General features: G+C 38.3%; 1 long non-coding RNA gene across 2 annotated transcripts in view; it reads left to right on the forward strand.

Moving 5' to 3' along the window:
* LOC138987627 (uncharacterized) overlaps positions 1-16,295 on the forward strand; it is an 84,660-nt gene extending 68,365 nt beyond the window's left edge. Inside the window, exons 4-6 of one of the 2 annotated variants that reach the window (XR_011464013.1) lie at positions 14,127-14,247; positions 14,527-14,623; positions 16,035-16,295. This is a non-coding gene — a long non-coding RNA (uncharacterized lncRNA). The remainder of the gene's footprint in view (positions 1-14,126; positions 14,248-14,526; positions 14,624-16,034) is intronic. The other variant, XR_011464012.1, reaches the window with a different exon arrangement.
* The last annotated feature ends 321 nt before the right edge of the window (positions 16,296-16,616 follow it).

Genomic DNA, 16,616 nt, shown 5'->3' on the forward strand with positions numbered 1-16,616 from the left:
CCTGTCCACACTGCTCGGACTCTAGGTTGTTCCGCGGGAACAATCCAAGGCTGGCCCTGGGCTGCATGCACCTCCCAGGTCCAAGCCGCTCAGGTTCAGGCACTCAGGTAGTCCTCAGAGGCGCAGACTCAGTTGGGCCTGCGTTTTGTGCTCTTCCCAGGTCCGAGCAGCTCAGGTGATGAGGTGTTTGGCGAGCGCCAATGCTGCGACTTATCGCCTCCCCACCACTCGGTTATCTGGGTGTAAAACCAGCGCACCTTCTCAGGCAGATGTTGACCGTCCAGACCCCCAAGAAGTTTTAGTTAGCAAAGAAGCCTGCTTACAGTTTTATAGATAATGTCTCTCTGGGGCTGCGATTGCCCCCTTCCGGCTCTGGCTGCCTGTCACCGGAGGGGGAAGATCTGCAGCCGGCTATCTCTGTTCAGTCCTTTGTTCCGTCAAGCTGGCCTGGTGGTCTTAGGTTAGGGCTGGCTTTTCGCGTGGTAGATATCCCACAGTCTGGTTTGCTAGCCCAAATTATTTCGCTCAGATAGCGCTCAGGGTATTCAGGCCAGATTCTTACTCTCAGCGATGCAGCCCACGCCGCGCCTCCCTGCCCAGTCCCGGCTTGCTAATGGCGGATGCAGGCGTCTGCGCTGCTTCTCCGCTGGGGGAGTTACCGTAGGGCTCGCAATCTGTGAGTTTTAATTGTTTATTTATTTTTTCTCCCTGTTATGTTGCCCTCTGTGCTTCCAAAGCTCGGCACAGATTCGGCAGTGAGAAGGTTTCCTGGTGTTTGGAAACTTCTCTCTTTTTAAGATTCCCTTCCCGGGACGGAACTCCGTCCCTCCCTCTTTTGTCTCTTTTTTTTTGTTTTTAATATTTTTTCCTACCTCCTTTCGAAGAGTTGGGTTGCTTTTCTGGGTGCCTGATGTCCTCTGCCGGCATTCAGAAGTTGTTTTGTGGAATTTACTTGATGTTTAAATGCTCTTTTGATGAATTTGTAGGGGAGAAAGTGTTCTCCCCGTCCTACTCCTCCGCCATCTTGGCTCCTCCCCCCCCAAGAGCCAAGTGTCTGTTTATTACTGTATTTTTCCTCAGTAATCCTACCTCAGACCTATTGAAACATCTCAAGGAGATTCATCTAAATTACTAAGTTTTAACCAAATATAATCCCACAATGACTCTTGAGAATGAGAACTATGATTAATGAAAAAAGGAGAACTAATTGTGATTTCTCTTTTCCCACAATGTTTGAAAAATATGTATTACATCCCAGTGGACATCAAAGGGGCTGTTTGTCAGCTCTATTTATCCTCTGAATTCTGCACATATGCATTCTAGGAACTATTCAAAGGAAATGCATGTGTCCATGCTCAATCACTCAATCATGTCCAACTCTTCGCCACCCCATCAACTGTAGCTTGCCGGGTTTATCAGTCCTTGGAATTTTCCAGGCAAGAACACTGGAGTGGGTTGCCATTTCCTATTCCAGGGGATTTTTCTGACCCAGAGATCAAACCGGCGTCCCTTGTATCTCCTGCATTGGCAGGTGGATTCTTTATCACTGTGCCACCTTAGCTATTTTTGTATTACGAGCAATCGTTTGCATACAATGTAGCTATATATATATTTTAAGAAAAGGCTAAATTCTTAAAGCAGTAATAAATATGTGTAAGGACACTTGTTTCCTTTTTAAAAACATCTTTACCAGTTTTCCTTACAAAAATTATTTTATCCCTGATTACTGATTTTTTGCCAATAATAAGAATGTTTTAGGCATGTTTGTGTATGACCCATACCCACCATCACTTCCTAACAGCATGTTATTACTTTGAGGAAATGACAAATTCCCCATTGTCTCTGTAATCTTGCAGGTCCATGAAATTTTAGGGTATAACTCTGGCTCAGAAGCTTTAGAGGAGGATTCTTTCTTTCATTGCCGCTGCTAAGTCGCTTCAGTCGTGTCCGACTCTGTGCGATCCCATAGACAGCAGCCCACCAGGCTCCCCCATCCCTGGGGTTCTCCAGGCAAGAACACTGGAGTGGGTGGTCATTTCCTTCTCCAACGCATGAAAGTGAAAAGTGAAAGTGAAGTCGCTCAGTCATGTCTGACTCTTAGCGACCCCATGGACTACCGCATACCAGGCTCCTCCATCATGGGATTTTCCAGGCAAGAGTACTGGAGTGGGGTGCCATTGCCTTCTCCACTTTCTTTCATTACCTGTATTCAATAAGAAGGATGGCATATAGCCTAAATTTGGCCAAAATGAAAAGTTGTAATTTGGGGTAAGTGAAGCAAAAATAGAAGAAACAATTGAAATTCCATTTCTCCCAGAGTAGTCCCAACCAGTCTGTTTGTTTCTGTTAACTGAGATAAAATTTTATAAGATCAACCTAAAATTAATCATTGAGTGTTTTCAAGTGTACAACTCATTGGCATTTAGCACATTCACAATGTTGTACAACTGTCACCTTTAATCTTGTTCCAAGACACATTCATCTTACTAAAAGGAAACCCTAAGCCTATTAAGCACTCACTTCATGGCCCATTCTCCCTTCTCCTTAGCCTAGGCAACCACTGATTTGCTTTATGTCTTTGTGGAGTTAAGTATGATGGGTATTTCATATAAATTAAATTATATAATGTGCGGCTTTTTGTGCATGGATTCGTTCACTTAGCAGCATGTTTTCAAGTTCCATCCCTGAGGTAGCATTATCAGTATCAACCAGTTCTTACCCTCAGAGCTTTCCTAGCTCTCCTGTTTCTATTCTTCTGCTCCTGCCTTGGTTTCTAAACCTCACAAGCCCAGGCCCCCAGTCATCCAGCTCCTCCTTCAGTGCCCTTCTTGCAGTACGTAACCTTTCCCACAGTCAGCCAGAGTTGCTGGTTTCTGCTTCTTCCAATTGATGAATTGACACCTTCCTTACTGGACACATTATTTATTAATTTCTAACTGGATACAAAAGTCCAAAGATTTATTTCCATTTCCTACTCTCTTTTCCTGTGCTAAATAAGTATATAACATGATAGAGATCTATTTACCTTCTTTCTCTTTTAGTACTGCTTTTAAGGAGTAATTGTTTTTATGCAAAGGCATTGCAAGCATAAGAAGAAACAGATCTGGGTGACTCATTTCCTCAATCTGGATAATTTAGTGAGAAATTAGCTCAGTAAGTCTTAGCTCAAGAGAAAAATAGATTAATATTAGAGTCTGAGATCCAGAAACTCCTCCTTTCTAACAAGGCCAGCAGGAAAACAGCTCGTCTAGATGCATCCTATGGGCTTTTGAGATGGTGCAGTGCTAAGGAATTCACCTGCCAGTTCAGGAAATGCAAGAGATGCAGTTTCAATCCCTGGGTTGGGAGGATCCCCTGGAGTAGGAAATGGCAACTCCTCCAGTATTTTTGTCTGGGATATCCCATGAACAGAGGAGCCTGGTGGACTACAATCCATGGGGTTGCAAAGAGTCGGACATGACTGAGTGTGCACATGTGCGCGTGCGCACACACACACACACACACAGGATGTATCCTACCCCTGATGTCCCTTCAGCTGAGCACTTTGCATGGTGCCTGGACCCAAGGGAAACTAAGCCCACTTCTATTTGGGACTATGAGAATTTAGATGATGGTACACTTTGCTATTTATTTCCTTTAAGGTTTTTCTCTTAATAAAATGATTTTATATTTATACCATGTGGTACTAAAGGCATGTGTTTATATTTTCTTGGTGTAACAAAGCCAAACCAATAAACATGATGAGAGACACAGCTATAAACAAAAGTTCTTCTTCTCAAAGAGCTCAGGTCTTGTAAGGAAAATATCATGAATGCAAACTACTATAAGATAAATAATGGTGATTAATCCTGTAATATCCACAATCAGGGAACATCCAGATTTTACTGAAATACTTTCTTTGAAGAAAGAATTCAATATTTCTTGAAGCAGATACTAAAGTTGCTGCAACTTATTCCATCATAATATATTCACACTGGTCCTTGTTCTTCCTTTAAGGACCACCATGAGTGAGCCTACCCTTCTTCCATCTGAGAGAGAGAGAGAGAGATCAGTCACTCAGCCATGTCCGACTCTTTGCGACCCCATGAATCGCAGCACGCCAGGCCTCCCTGTCCATCACCAACTCCTGGAGTTCACTCAGACTCGCGTCCATTGAGTCAGTGATGCCATCCAGCCATCTCATCCTCTGTCGTCCCCTTCTCCTCCTGCCCCCATTCCCTCCCAGCATCAGAGTCTTTTCCAATAAGTCAACTCTTTGCATGAGGTGGCCAAAGTACTGGAGCTTCAGCTTTAACAGCATTCCTTCCAAAGAAATCCCAGGGCTGATCTCCTTCAGAATGGCCTGGTTGGATCTCCTTGCAGTCCAAGGGACTCTCAAGAGTCTTCTCCAACACCACAGTTCAAAAGCATCAATTCTTTGGCGCTCAGCCTTCTTCACAGTCCAACTCTCACATCCATACATGATCACAGGAAAAACCTTGTCTAGTCTTGGCTACTGTTCCTGGGGTCGCAAAAAGCCTTGACTAGATGAACCTTTGTTGGCAAAGTAATGTCTCTGCTTTTGAATATGCTATCTAGGTTGGTCATAACTTTCCTTCCAAGGAGTAAGTGTCTTTTAGTTTCATGGCTGCAGTCACCATCTCTAGTGATTTTGGAGCCCAGAAAAATAAAGTCTGACACTGTTCCCACTGTTTTCCCATCTATTTCCGATGAAGTGGTGGGACCAGATGCCATGATCTTCGTTTTCTGAATGTTGAGCTTTAAGCCAACTTTTTCACTCTCCACTTTCACTTTCATCAAGAGGCTTTTGAGTTCCTCTTCACTTTCTGCCTTAAGGGTGGTGTCATCTGCATATCTGAGGTTACTGATATTTCTCCCGGCAATCTTGATTCCAGCTTGTGTTTCTTCCAGTCCAGCATTTCTCATGATGTACTCTGCATATAAGTTAAATAAACAGGGTGACAATATACAGCCTTGATGTACTCCTTTTGCTGAGGGCCCTTCAAATATATGAAAAAAAGTTGTCACGTCAAATTCTTTTTCTTGCAGTCTAAGCATCCTTAATAACTTCAGCTATCACAGAGCTACAAAGTGCTGTGAAAAGAGACGCAAGAGAGACCACTTTCAGGTGGGATCCTGAGCACTATTTATTGAATAGGCAGCATTTTACTTTCAACTGAGAAATATTTCTATAAATGATGGCAAAACAAGGGATTATCCCAGGTGGAGTGAGAGGAAAAATCTAAGTATGAATTTGGAAAAGTGATGATTAGACCAAAAGATGTAAATAGTTCAGTGTAGGTGTGTGATTAAGCACAGTGAGACCACATGGATTAAGAACATAAACTGAAGTTTATCTTGTAGATAATTAGAAACCTTGAAATGCTTTAAAGCAGAAGAATGACAAGATAAAAGATATGCTTTGAGAACTTTACTTAGGTGTAGAAGTGAACCAGAGAGAAAGGAAGTGGTTATTATGGAAATCTAATGGGATGTAACAAATGCCTGAAATAGAAAAATAGTGGGAGGTATGACTTCCCTGGTGGCTCAGACGGTAAAGCGTCTGCCTACAGTGCGGGAGACCCGGGTTCAATCCCTGGGTCAGGAAGATGCCCTGGAGAAAGAAATGGCAACCCACTCCAGTATTCTTGCCTGGAAAATCCCATGGACGGAGGAGCCTGGTTGGCTACTGTTCCTGGGGTCGCAAAGAGTCGGACACGACTGAACGACTTCACTATCTATCTATCTATGATAAAAATAGTTTATATGCAAGATTTGGTGTAGAAATAGAATCAGTTTATATGCAAGATTTGGTGTAGAAATAGAATCACCATTCATAAGTACTACCATCTCTATCTCTTTTACTTATTTTAATATTAAGAAATCACTGCAAAAGATTAGCAGATTATATACTTCTACAAAGACATGGATGAAGTAGAAAGTAGCTTTAGAGTCAGAAAGACTGGAGTTAAAATCTTGAACCTGCTGCTTATTAACTGTTGTCATGTACAAATTATTTTACCTGGGAATCTGCCTAGTTGGTAACAAGGTGATAATAAAGCATAGTGGTGTCTGATACAGTAACACTAAATAACAGTCCCTTCCTCTTTTTCTTATTTCTCTCAAAAACAATTTACTAACCTACTGTTTTGTACCAGGAATATATGAAGTAGATGGAATGTTTTCTAGAAATATCATTCTTAAAAAAGCATGAAGCCAGGAGAAAGTGAAAATTTTGGTGGGAAGAACTGGTTTATTTGAAATGGATAAAAATCTATGACATATTGCTGTCAATAGAAGATGGAAGAATTAAAAGGAAAATCTGTCAACCAGAGAATAGAGATTAAATAAAACATTATATATAACATATCATTTGTTAAAGATCTAAACGTAAGACCAGAAACTATAAAACTCCTAGAGGAGAACATAGGCAAAACACTCTCCGACATATATCACAGCAGGATCCTGTATGACCCACCTCCCAGAATATTGGAAATAAAAGAAAAAATAAACAAATGGGACCTAATTAAACTTAAAAGCTTCTGCACAACAAAGGAAACTATAAGCAAGGTGAAAAGATAGCCTTCAGAATGGGAGAAAATAATAGCAAATGAAGCAACAGACAAACGACTAATCTCAAAAATATACAAGCAACTCCTACAGCTCAATTCCAGAAAAATAAATGACCCAATCAAAAAATGGGCCAAAGAACCAAATAGACATTTCTCCAAAGAAGACATACAGATGGCTAACAAACACATGAAAAGATGCTCAACATCACTCATTATCAGAGAAATGCAAATCAAAACCACTATGAGGTACCATTTCACACCAGTCAGAATGGCTGCGATCCAAAAGTCTACAAGCAATAAATGCTGGAGAGGGTGTGGAGAAAAGGGAACCCTCTTACACTGTTGGTGGGAATGCAAACTAGTACAGCCACTATGGAGAACAGTGTGGAGATTCCTTAAAAAACTGGAAATAGAACTGCCTTATGATCCAGCAATCCCACTGCTGGGCATACACACTGAGGAAACCAGAAGGGAAAGAGACACGTGTACCCCAATGTTCATCGCAGCACTGTTTATAATAGCCAGGACATGGAAGCAACCTAGATGTCCATCAGCAGATGAATGGATAAGAAAGCCATGGTACATATACACAATGGAGTATTACTCAGCCATTTAAAAGAATACATTTGAATCAGTTTTAATGAGGTGGATGAAATTGGAGCCTATTATAAGAATGAAGTAAGCCAGAAAGAAAAACACCAATACAGTATACTAACGCATATATATGGAATTTAGAAAGATGGTAACAATAACCCTGTGTACAAGACAGCAAAAGAGACACTGATGTACAGAACAATCTTTTGGACTCTGTGGGAGAGGGAGAGGGTGGGATGATTTGGGAGAATGGCATTGAAATATGTATAATATCATGTATGAAACGAGTCGCCAGTCCAGGTTCAATGCACGATACTGGATGCTTGGGGCTGGTGCACTGGGACGACCCAGAGGGATGGTATTGGGAGGGAGGAGGGAGGAGGGTTCAGGATGGGGAACACATGTATACCTGTGGCAGATTCATTTTGATATATGGCAAAACCAATACAATATTGTAAAGTTAAATAAAATAAAATTAAAAAAAAAAGAATTATAGACAGGGCTGTTATGACCTATATTACATATATTTTACAAAGGCAGAAAAAGTAAAGAGTGACATAAATTATACTGAAAATCATTAAATAACATTTCTGTATTGATTTCAAGATCTTGCAAAGTAAAAGCAATGTGAAGCAAGTTTAGTATCATAAACTAGAATATCACTTAGATTAAAGGAAGCAAAGAAGATATTTATGTTTATGCTTGGGCTTCCCTAGTGGCTGAAATAGTAAAGAATCTGTCTGCAATGCACCCAGGTTCGATCCCTGGGTCAGGAAGAACCCTTGGAGAAGGGAATGGCTATCCATTCCAGTATTCTTGCCTGGAGAATGCCATGAACAGCCTGGTGGGCTATAGTTTATGGGGTTGCAAAGAGTCAGACATGACTGAACGACTAACACTTTCACTTTTTCATGTTTATGCTATTGTCAGTATTTCTAAAGCTTTTTAAAAAGAACAAATGGAGCATAGGTTGCATCATGAGGAATTTAATGTTAATTTATTTTCTAACAGATGATAATGGCTACAAAACACAATTAAAGCAATATTCTGGGGACTGTTTTAAATAAGCTTAGATGATTTTTGAGAGGGATGGGTTAGAAGGAGTCTAAGTAGCATTTTGCAATAGAATACTTGACTGCGAACCTGGAAACTAATTCCCAGAGTTGCCTCTAACACTAAGTAGCTTGTTATCTATTAAAATTTATGTACCTTTTGCAATCATTTGAAATTCCATTCTTTTCGGTCAATAAACTGAGTATAATCTAAGAGGATGGATAATGTCTTCGGGATCTGAACTTTAGAAATCAATCAACTCTAAAGAGAACTCTGACTATTAAATTGTATCTTTACTAAATAAGTACTTTTCCTAAATTATCCTCTATAGTGTGATCTTAATTATTATTTTCACTTTCTTTCTAAATCTATATAGAAATTAAAAGTATATCCAAAGAAAGCAGAATGTAAGTTGGGGCTTTACGTCTCTTGAATGGAAATTTCTCTTTAATATAACAGTTTTTTTACATAAAATTTTGATCTGTCATGAAGACAAGTTTTCATCTTAAAAAAATGATTTCTCATGGTAGTAATATTCAGAGACAATTTCAGGGGTTACCAACCAGTGAATCTGATCCCATTGAGTAAAACGAAGAATAACTGTTAATGTCACACTCATTTGTTGCTGTGCAGAATATCATTAGGAATAAACTTTCCAAAATATATTTTCTGCTTCTAAATTTCAACACCATTGCAATTCTTGATCTCATTTCTCGCTTCTTTAAGGACATCTAATCACAGGACTCAGACTGGTGTCAAAGGAACTCAATTAACCTTCAAGATCTCAATTCAATGATTGTCCAATATGTAAAGAAGAGTAACTATTAAAGTTTACCCAGATGTTTCCATAGTGAAGATTCACTGTAGATGATACACTTCATGCATTAAAAGCAGAATAAAATTCAAAATATGCTTCATGCATTAGAAGCAGAATAAAATTCAAAATTCAAAATACACTTCATGCATTAAAAGCAGAATAAAATTCAAAAGAAATAACTCAATATTAAAAGCCCAAGAATACTAGAGTGGGCAGCCTATCCCTTCTCCAGCAGATCTTCCTGACCAGGAATTGAACCAGGCTCTCCTGCATTGCAGGTGGATTCTTTACCAACTGAGCTATCAGGAAAGCCCATTTAAATACTGGTAAGTGTAAATGACCAATGGATAGCAATAAGAAGTAATCTTACTATCTGCAGTCTTCAGATTTTTGGAATAAAAGAGGCACATATATTTAATTTGAATCCACCCTAACAAAATAACGAATAAAGAAGAGATATTTTATTAGAGAAGATACTGTAGTATTCAAAAAAAAAAAAAGCACTGGCAATAGATATAAGCCACATGAAATCCAGTGGGTGAAGATATGTATGTACTTGAAAAAAATTCACAAATATTTGTCATTCACACTTAGAGAATTCATTAAACAAAAGGGAATATAAAAGTTTTGTATAATACTTTCTAGGTTTTAAATTGTTTGTGGCCTTCACTGATATACTTCATAAGAATATGCCCCAAAGGGAGAAGTATTAAGGTAATTATTATATTCTTTGGGGTGTTGAGAGTAGTTTTCTTATGCTGCAATTAAAAGCTCTCTCATTAATCATAGTGAATAACACAGAATATAAAGGTCAAACAATCTAAGAATAAAACTTTAAAAATAGAATAATGGAAAAAGCGATTTGGTGTTCCTATAAGATAAATGTTGAGAAAACTATCACTACAAATAAAAGATTGCAGAAGGTATCCTAATTTCAAGAATAAAAATCAATAAAAAAAATTCACCAAACTATCAAAAAACCATACTCAGGATAGAATGTATGACTAATACTACTTCCCTGTTTTTCTATGCTTTAAATTTAACTGAATATGCATATTTAAAAAAAAAAGCTTCTAGAGAAAAAGCTTTTGTTGGTTGGAGTACAACCTCATGAACCCAAATTTAGTAAGAAATGTCAGAAATACTACGATTGATAATTACAGAGTGAATCTAAATCGAATAATAGCTTTTTAATCATTAGAATGATCATAGTAATTTGAAAGGTGAACATAGAAAGAATGATGTTAACATAAAATTGTTGATATCAAAAACTGAAATTAATACTGGATCATTTCCATCATTAATCAGGAAATAAATCTATCTTGCAAGAGGATTTTCTGAGAGCAGCTAATAACTGCTATCACACTTTGCTGAATCCATAAGCCAAATATAGATAGGAGAGTGACTGATCTTAGGAGCCTGAAAGTGACAGTTCCCTCGTGAATATCATCAGAGCACGTGACCTCTGTGGTATTAAGACTTGAAGGAAAATTATCTTATCATGAGATAATTCAGCAGTCAGCTTGATGAGTCTGCTGCACTGCAAAAGCACAGAGATCTGTGTCAAGCTGATTTTCTGCCATTATCTGCATGTTTAGAGAGTTACTTGAAAATAGGGGAAAAAAACAGAATTAATAATAAGTTTCATGTAAGTACATACAGTCACAGCAAATACAATAAAAACAGGTTCAATAAATGGGAATAAGGCTAAAAATTGGCTTCTAAATCTTTATTCATGATTGTTATGGTCATGCCTCAAATTACCATTTAGATTTTATCAGCATCTATCAAATACTTGCAATGACAGTAACATCTCTTTTGTCTTAAGACATAGACATATAGGAAACTATTCTAATAAAATTTTTTGATGTCCCAAGCCACTAAGCCAAAATTATTCTATTCACTATGATTTTTGATCAATATACTACTACTCCAATAAAGCATATTTAAATATTTTCTTCATGTTATACAGTGTCCATGACAAATATTTCAAAGCAGGAGGCTTTGTTTCCTCTATGATTTCTATCCTAGGACTTTATAATTTCTATCAAGGTTATATGGGAAACAATTTAGCCCGAAATATCAAAATTTCTTCCTGGTGGCTCAGAGGGTAAAGCATCTGCCTGCAATGCGGGAAAACTGGGCTCGATCTCTGGGTCGGGATGATCCGCTGGAGAAGGAAATGGCAACCCACCCCGGTACTCAGGCCTGGAAGCTACAGTCCATGGGATGGTGAAGAGTCGTACATGACTAAGCAGCTTCATGTCACATGGATCAGGCTGCTTGCCCCTTCTTGCTGCAAAGTCATCTGATAGTACATTTCAGCTTCACCTAATCAGAGTAAAACAGGCTTGGCCATCCACATTCACAGAGCACTCTCCACTGATATCTTTGCTCAGTACACGTTAGTGTCTGTCCACTAGGAGGCTCTTTACACAACTCTAAATGTGCAGGGAAACTTGTTATCATGAAGCTGGAAATCCAGGCCATATAGCAAAAATCAGTAAATTGGGGCTTCCATGATAGTTCAGTTGATGAAGAAGCCATCTGCAATGCAGGAGATCCTGATTTGATTCCTGGGTTGGGAAGATCTGCTGGAGAAGAAAAAAAGCTACCCACTCCAGTATTCTGGCCTGGAGAACTCCATGGACTGTATAGTCCATGGGGTCGCAAAGAGTTGGACACAACTGAGCGACTTCCACTTTCACTTTCATCACTGGGCTTCCCTGATAGCTCAGTTGGTAAAAAATCTGCCTGCAATGCAGGAAACCTGGGTTCGATTCCTGGGTTGGGAAGATCCCCTGGAGAAGGAAACGGCTACTATTGTATAGTCCATGAGATCGCAAAGAGTCGGACATGACTGAGCCGACTTTCACTTCACATCAAAATTTCAAATACCAATATTAATTAATTCACTAGATCTTCCTCTAGAAATTTATTTAACAAATACATTCAGTTATTTATGTAACACTAATACTCACATGTGTGCTTGCTAAGTTGCTTCAGTCGTGTCCAACTCTTTATGACCCCATGGACTGTAGCCTGCCAGGCTCCTCTATCCATCGGATTCTTTGGGCAAGAATACTGGCGTGAGTTGCTGTGCCTTCCTCGAGGGAATCTTCTAGACCCAGGGATCAAAACTGTGTTTCTTATGTCTCCTGCATTGGCAGTCAAGTTCTTTGCACTAGAGCCATCTGGGAAGCCCAATACTCACATCAGTATTCAAAGAACACACACATATACATCTTTACAAAAGTGTGTATAAAAGATATTCATTATAGCAATATTGTAACAATAACAAATGGAAGCAACATAAATATTTATTAATTATATATATTTATATATTCATATGGTAGAACACTATACAATCCAGTAAAATGAATAATGTAGTTGCCTATAATATTTAATTACACAAAATATACAAACATTCACATATACACACATATACATATACACATGTGTGTGCATTAGAACAGAATATATAACCTGATTCTATGTGTTTTTAATAAACAATCTCTTGTATATAGAAATTTGAAAAATTCATGTAGTAAAAGCTTTGTTTGGACTTTTCCTAGGGCCCAATATGTTAACTTTGAGTCAAGGAAGGGTCTTAAATGATATTCAGTTCAGTTCTGTTGCTCAGTCATGTCCAACTCTTTGTGACCCCATGGACTGCAGCACACCAAGCTTCCCTGACCATCACCAACTCCCAGAGCTTGCTCAAGTTCATGTCCATCAAATCAGTGATATACCATCCAACCATCTCATCCTCTGTCGTCCCCTTCTCCTCCTGCCTTCAATCTTTCTCAACATCAGGGTCTTTTCCAATGAGTCAGGTCTTCACATCAGGTGGCCAAAGTATTGGAGTTTCAGCTTCAGCATCAGTCCTTCCAATGAATATTCAGGACTGATTTCCTTTAGGATGGACTGGTTGGATCTCCTTGCAGTCCAAGGGACACTCAAGAGTCTTTTTCCAACACCACAGCTCAAAAGCGTCAATTCTTTGGCACTCAGCTTTCTTTATTTTCCAAGCCTCACATCCAAACATGACTACCAGAAAAACCATAGCTTTGACTATACAGACCATTATTGGCAAAGTAATGTCTCTGCTTTTTAATATGCTGCCTAGGTTTGTTATAGCTTTTATTACAACATACCAAGAGCTGGGGCACTGAGACTTAGAAAACCAAGGAGATTAAAGAAAGCTTTCTGGAGAAAGTTAGTAGGTCCCAGCTGCCAGCCTATAAAGATAGTTGAAAAGTCATTACTTGTGTCAGGAAGTAGCCAGGAAGCTTTAAATACATTATTACTAATAGCAGGGAGGTCAAGATGGCTTGAGGTACTTAACAATGCAATATGGAGAAAGAGTTTGGAGTTTCTTCAAAACAAGGGGATTCGACTTCCTTATACTACACAAAATAAAGTTAGACCATGAGGGTACTCAAGTTACATATACAGCATTTGTTAAAACTTAAGAAGCTCATTTTTCCCCTGAAATGTGTCTTGTAATCAGTGGTAGTGTCTGGTCACTATTGGCAGTGTTTTTTATTGATATACTTTTGCTAAAATATTATTATTTGAAAAGAGCCTCTTACAGTTGGTGACCTCTTAGAGTCAAGGAAAAATGGTTCATATTTACAAAGCTGTATAAAATTTACAGAAGCAAACATCACTGAGAAATGGAGAATAGTAGGAGAACATCAGATGAATGAGGCATTTTTAGTTTTCAGTACACAACTGAATATTTGGTTAGAGACTTTCTTTCTTGTTTTTACTGCAAATATCTTTACCTTAATCTGCATAAGCCATGTTTTTCTTTTCCAACCTACCATTTTGAAAGAATGAGTTATTAACACTTACCTCCAGTTCCTGCTAGAATATAAACTCCATGAGGGCAGGAATGTTTGTTTTGTTCAGTGGTGTATTCAATCACCTAGAAAACGGCTTACCATTAATAACTGCTCAGAAATACATAGATGAATAAATTAACGAATGAATGAACAAATGAATGCATGAAGTTGCTTTTTAAATGAGTCTTGACATTTTCTCTATAGATGCACATACATAAAAGCCTCATACTTTTCTCACAGACCCAAAGGGAAAAACTGTCTACTGATGCACGTGACTAAGATTTAGCCAGAAGAAATCATTTCAGTTCCAGAATTTTGCTTCATGTATCATGGACTATCTCTCTCTGCACTCTTGAAAGAGGTAAGAATTTACCTTGATACTTTCTCACAAATTTAGAAATTTAAAAAGGTAAATACTTCTTCAAACTAATTTAGCCCACTTTAAATTTTGTTTTGGGTTCGAGTTTATACACCAATCCTCCAGCAGCAAGGACCACTTTAAATTAATTAGGGAATGTTCATCTCTGCCAGTTCATTAATTTTTTATCAAAGATTTTAATGGGATTAATTTTTGTAGTAGATATTCAAATGTCATATGTTACCAGTAAGTTTGCTTCTGTCTCTTCTCTTCTGAAAACAGGATGGAGCAAATTCAAACCTTTGAATTTGTGCACCTGTATGGCATCTCACTTTTAGGTATTCCCAAAGGTGTCCCATGAAGGGGTACCCGATGCAAGGTATGATAACAAAAGTGCTTCATTAAAGTTTGAAATCTGTTTATGCTGGAGGAAGAAATGAAATATGATAACGTGAAAGCCAAAGTATTTCCCATTTTGTTGTTTTTATGATTGAGCCCTCCAGTTCCCACAGTGACTTTCCAGACCTTACAAATCAACTTGTTTTTTTTTAAATGACAATCTTTTTGCAATATATCAAAAGACTTCTTGACCTATCTACTCCCAATTCCCAGATTATTCTAAATACTACTTTAGAGAATAACCCCTTGTCCCATAAACTGCCATTTTTAAAACCACAGTCATTTTGACACATTTATAGCCAAAGATGCTATTTCCATCTCTTCATATACTGACAAAAATGTCCTCAGCTTGTCAGAGGGATTAACAAGATAGATATGGTGTGGGAAAAAGAGAGCATACAGTTTATTTACACTATTTTTTTAACAGAAAAAATGTAGCAAGTATGAATGCCCATTGAACAATTATACATTTCATACTCCAGCCTTATCACAACATAAAGTTATGTGGGAATTTTGTAGCTTCCCATCAATTATCAAATACCAGAGCACTAGTCAGTTGACTACATGGAGCAAGTATTGGTCTAATAAATCCAACAAATTTGTTCTTACATACCAAGAAGACATACCTCTGATAATATACGTATATGCATATTAAGTTTCACCCCAAAAAATGTATGTTTGAGGCCATTCCATAACTTCACTGTTTATGATTCTAAAGATATAAGAATGAACTAGTTAAGTCACTATTTCATCTTTGAAAATAATATATTTGTAGTAAATTGAATTTTCCATCAAACATTCCATACTTTCCCCTTCCCACATTAAAAAAAAGCAATGCAGCCATCATAATGTGCTAAATATTGTACCGAATATTTAAAGGCTGGTAATAAGCATAATTTTTATTAATAATGTTTTTGAAAAGGCAAAATAATTTCTAAATAATTCCATTAAATAAACAAAACATCTGTTGGAGTTTCACTTATCAAAACTAATCTCAAGATAAAACTCTGAAGTTACTGTTTCTGATTTCATAACATGAAGGCAACTCATCACATCACAATTTACATACTGTCTTAATGACATATAGTATTTCACCATTTATAGCGAACTCTTCAATAACTCTGGGACATTCCACTGGACAAATTATTAACAGAAATAAAAACTTAAAAATAGAGCTGTGGTGTGATAGATTGTTTCCCAAGATGGTCCCTTGCTTGCTTCGAATGCGCCTTGGACAGTCCACCATCAAGGAATAAAGTTATCTTCTATACTCTTGAAACTTGGTGGACACTGTGACCGCTTTGACCAGTATAATGAGGCAAAAGTTACATTCTGGGGAGTCTGAGCCCAGATCTAGAAAGTACTGGCAGCTTCCATTCTCGACCTTTTAGAATGCTCACGCCAAGGACATTCCGTCTCAGAACTCAGCCACCACGTTGTGAAAACCGAGTCATGCGGAGGGGCCACGTGTCCGTCGGCATTTCTGTGAACAACCCCCACTGAGTCCTCGCTGAGCTCTGAGCTGACAGGGTCCGCCCCAGCAGCGCCAGCTTATGCGTGAGTCGTCTGAATATCCAGCCCAGTCCAGCCTTCAGACTCCAGCTGAGTTCAGCATCCAACAGACTGAAACCCAGGAGACATCAGTGAAAACCACCCGGGTGAGTTCAGTCAACATACAGAACCATGAAAGATAATACTAAGCCGCTGTTTTTGCCATTAAATGTTTGAAGTAGTTTTCTATGCTGCAATATACAACCAGAACATGGTATGACTACCACTTTACTCACCCTTTAACACATCTCTTTCCTGCCCCATCTGTTAGGTAAAGAAACAGATAAAGTCAATGAGTAAATAAAACATAATCTGGACATTACAGGATAGGATATTTCATGTTTCACTTTGTGTTTAAATTTCTTCAAACTCATCCACTTTAAAAAGCTGAAGGTTGAGTTATGATTCAGTCTCTTTTGTTT

The sequence above is a fragment of the Bos mutus genome, chromosome 4 (genome assembly GCF_027580195.1).
Source record: "Bos mutus isolate GX-2022 chromosome 4, NWIPB_WYAK_1.1, whole genome shotgun sequence".
NCBI lineage: Eukaryota > Metazoa > Chordata > Mammalia > Artiodactyla > Bovidae > Bos > Bos mutus.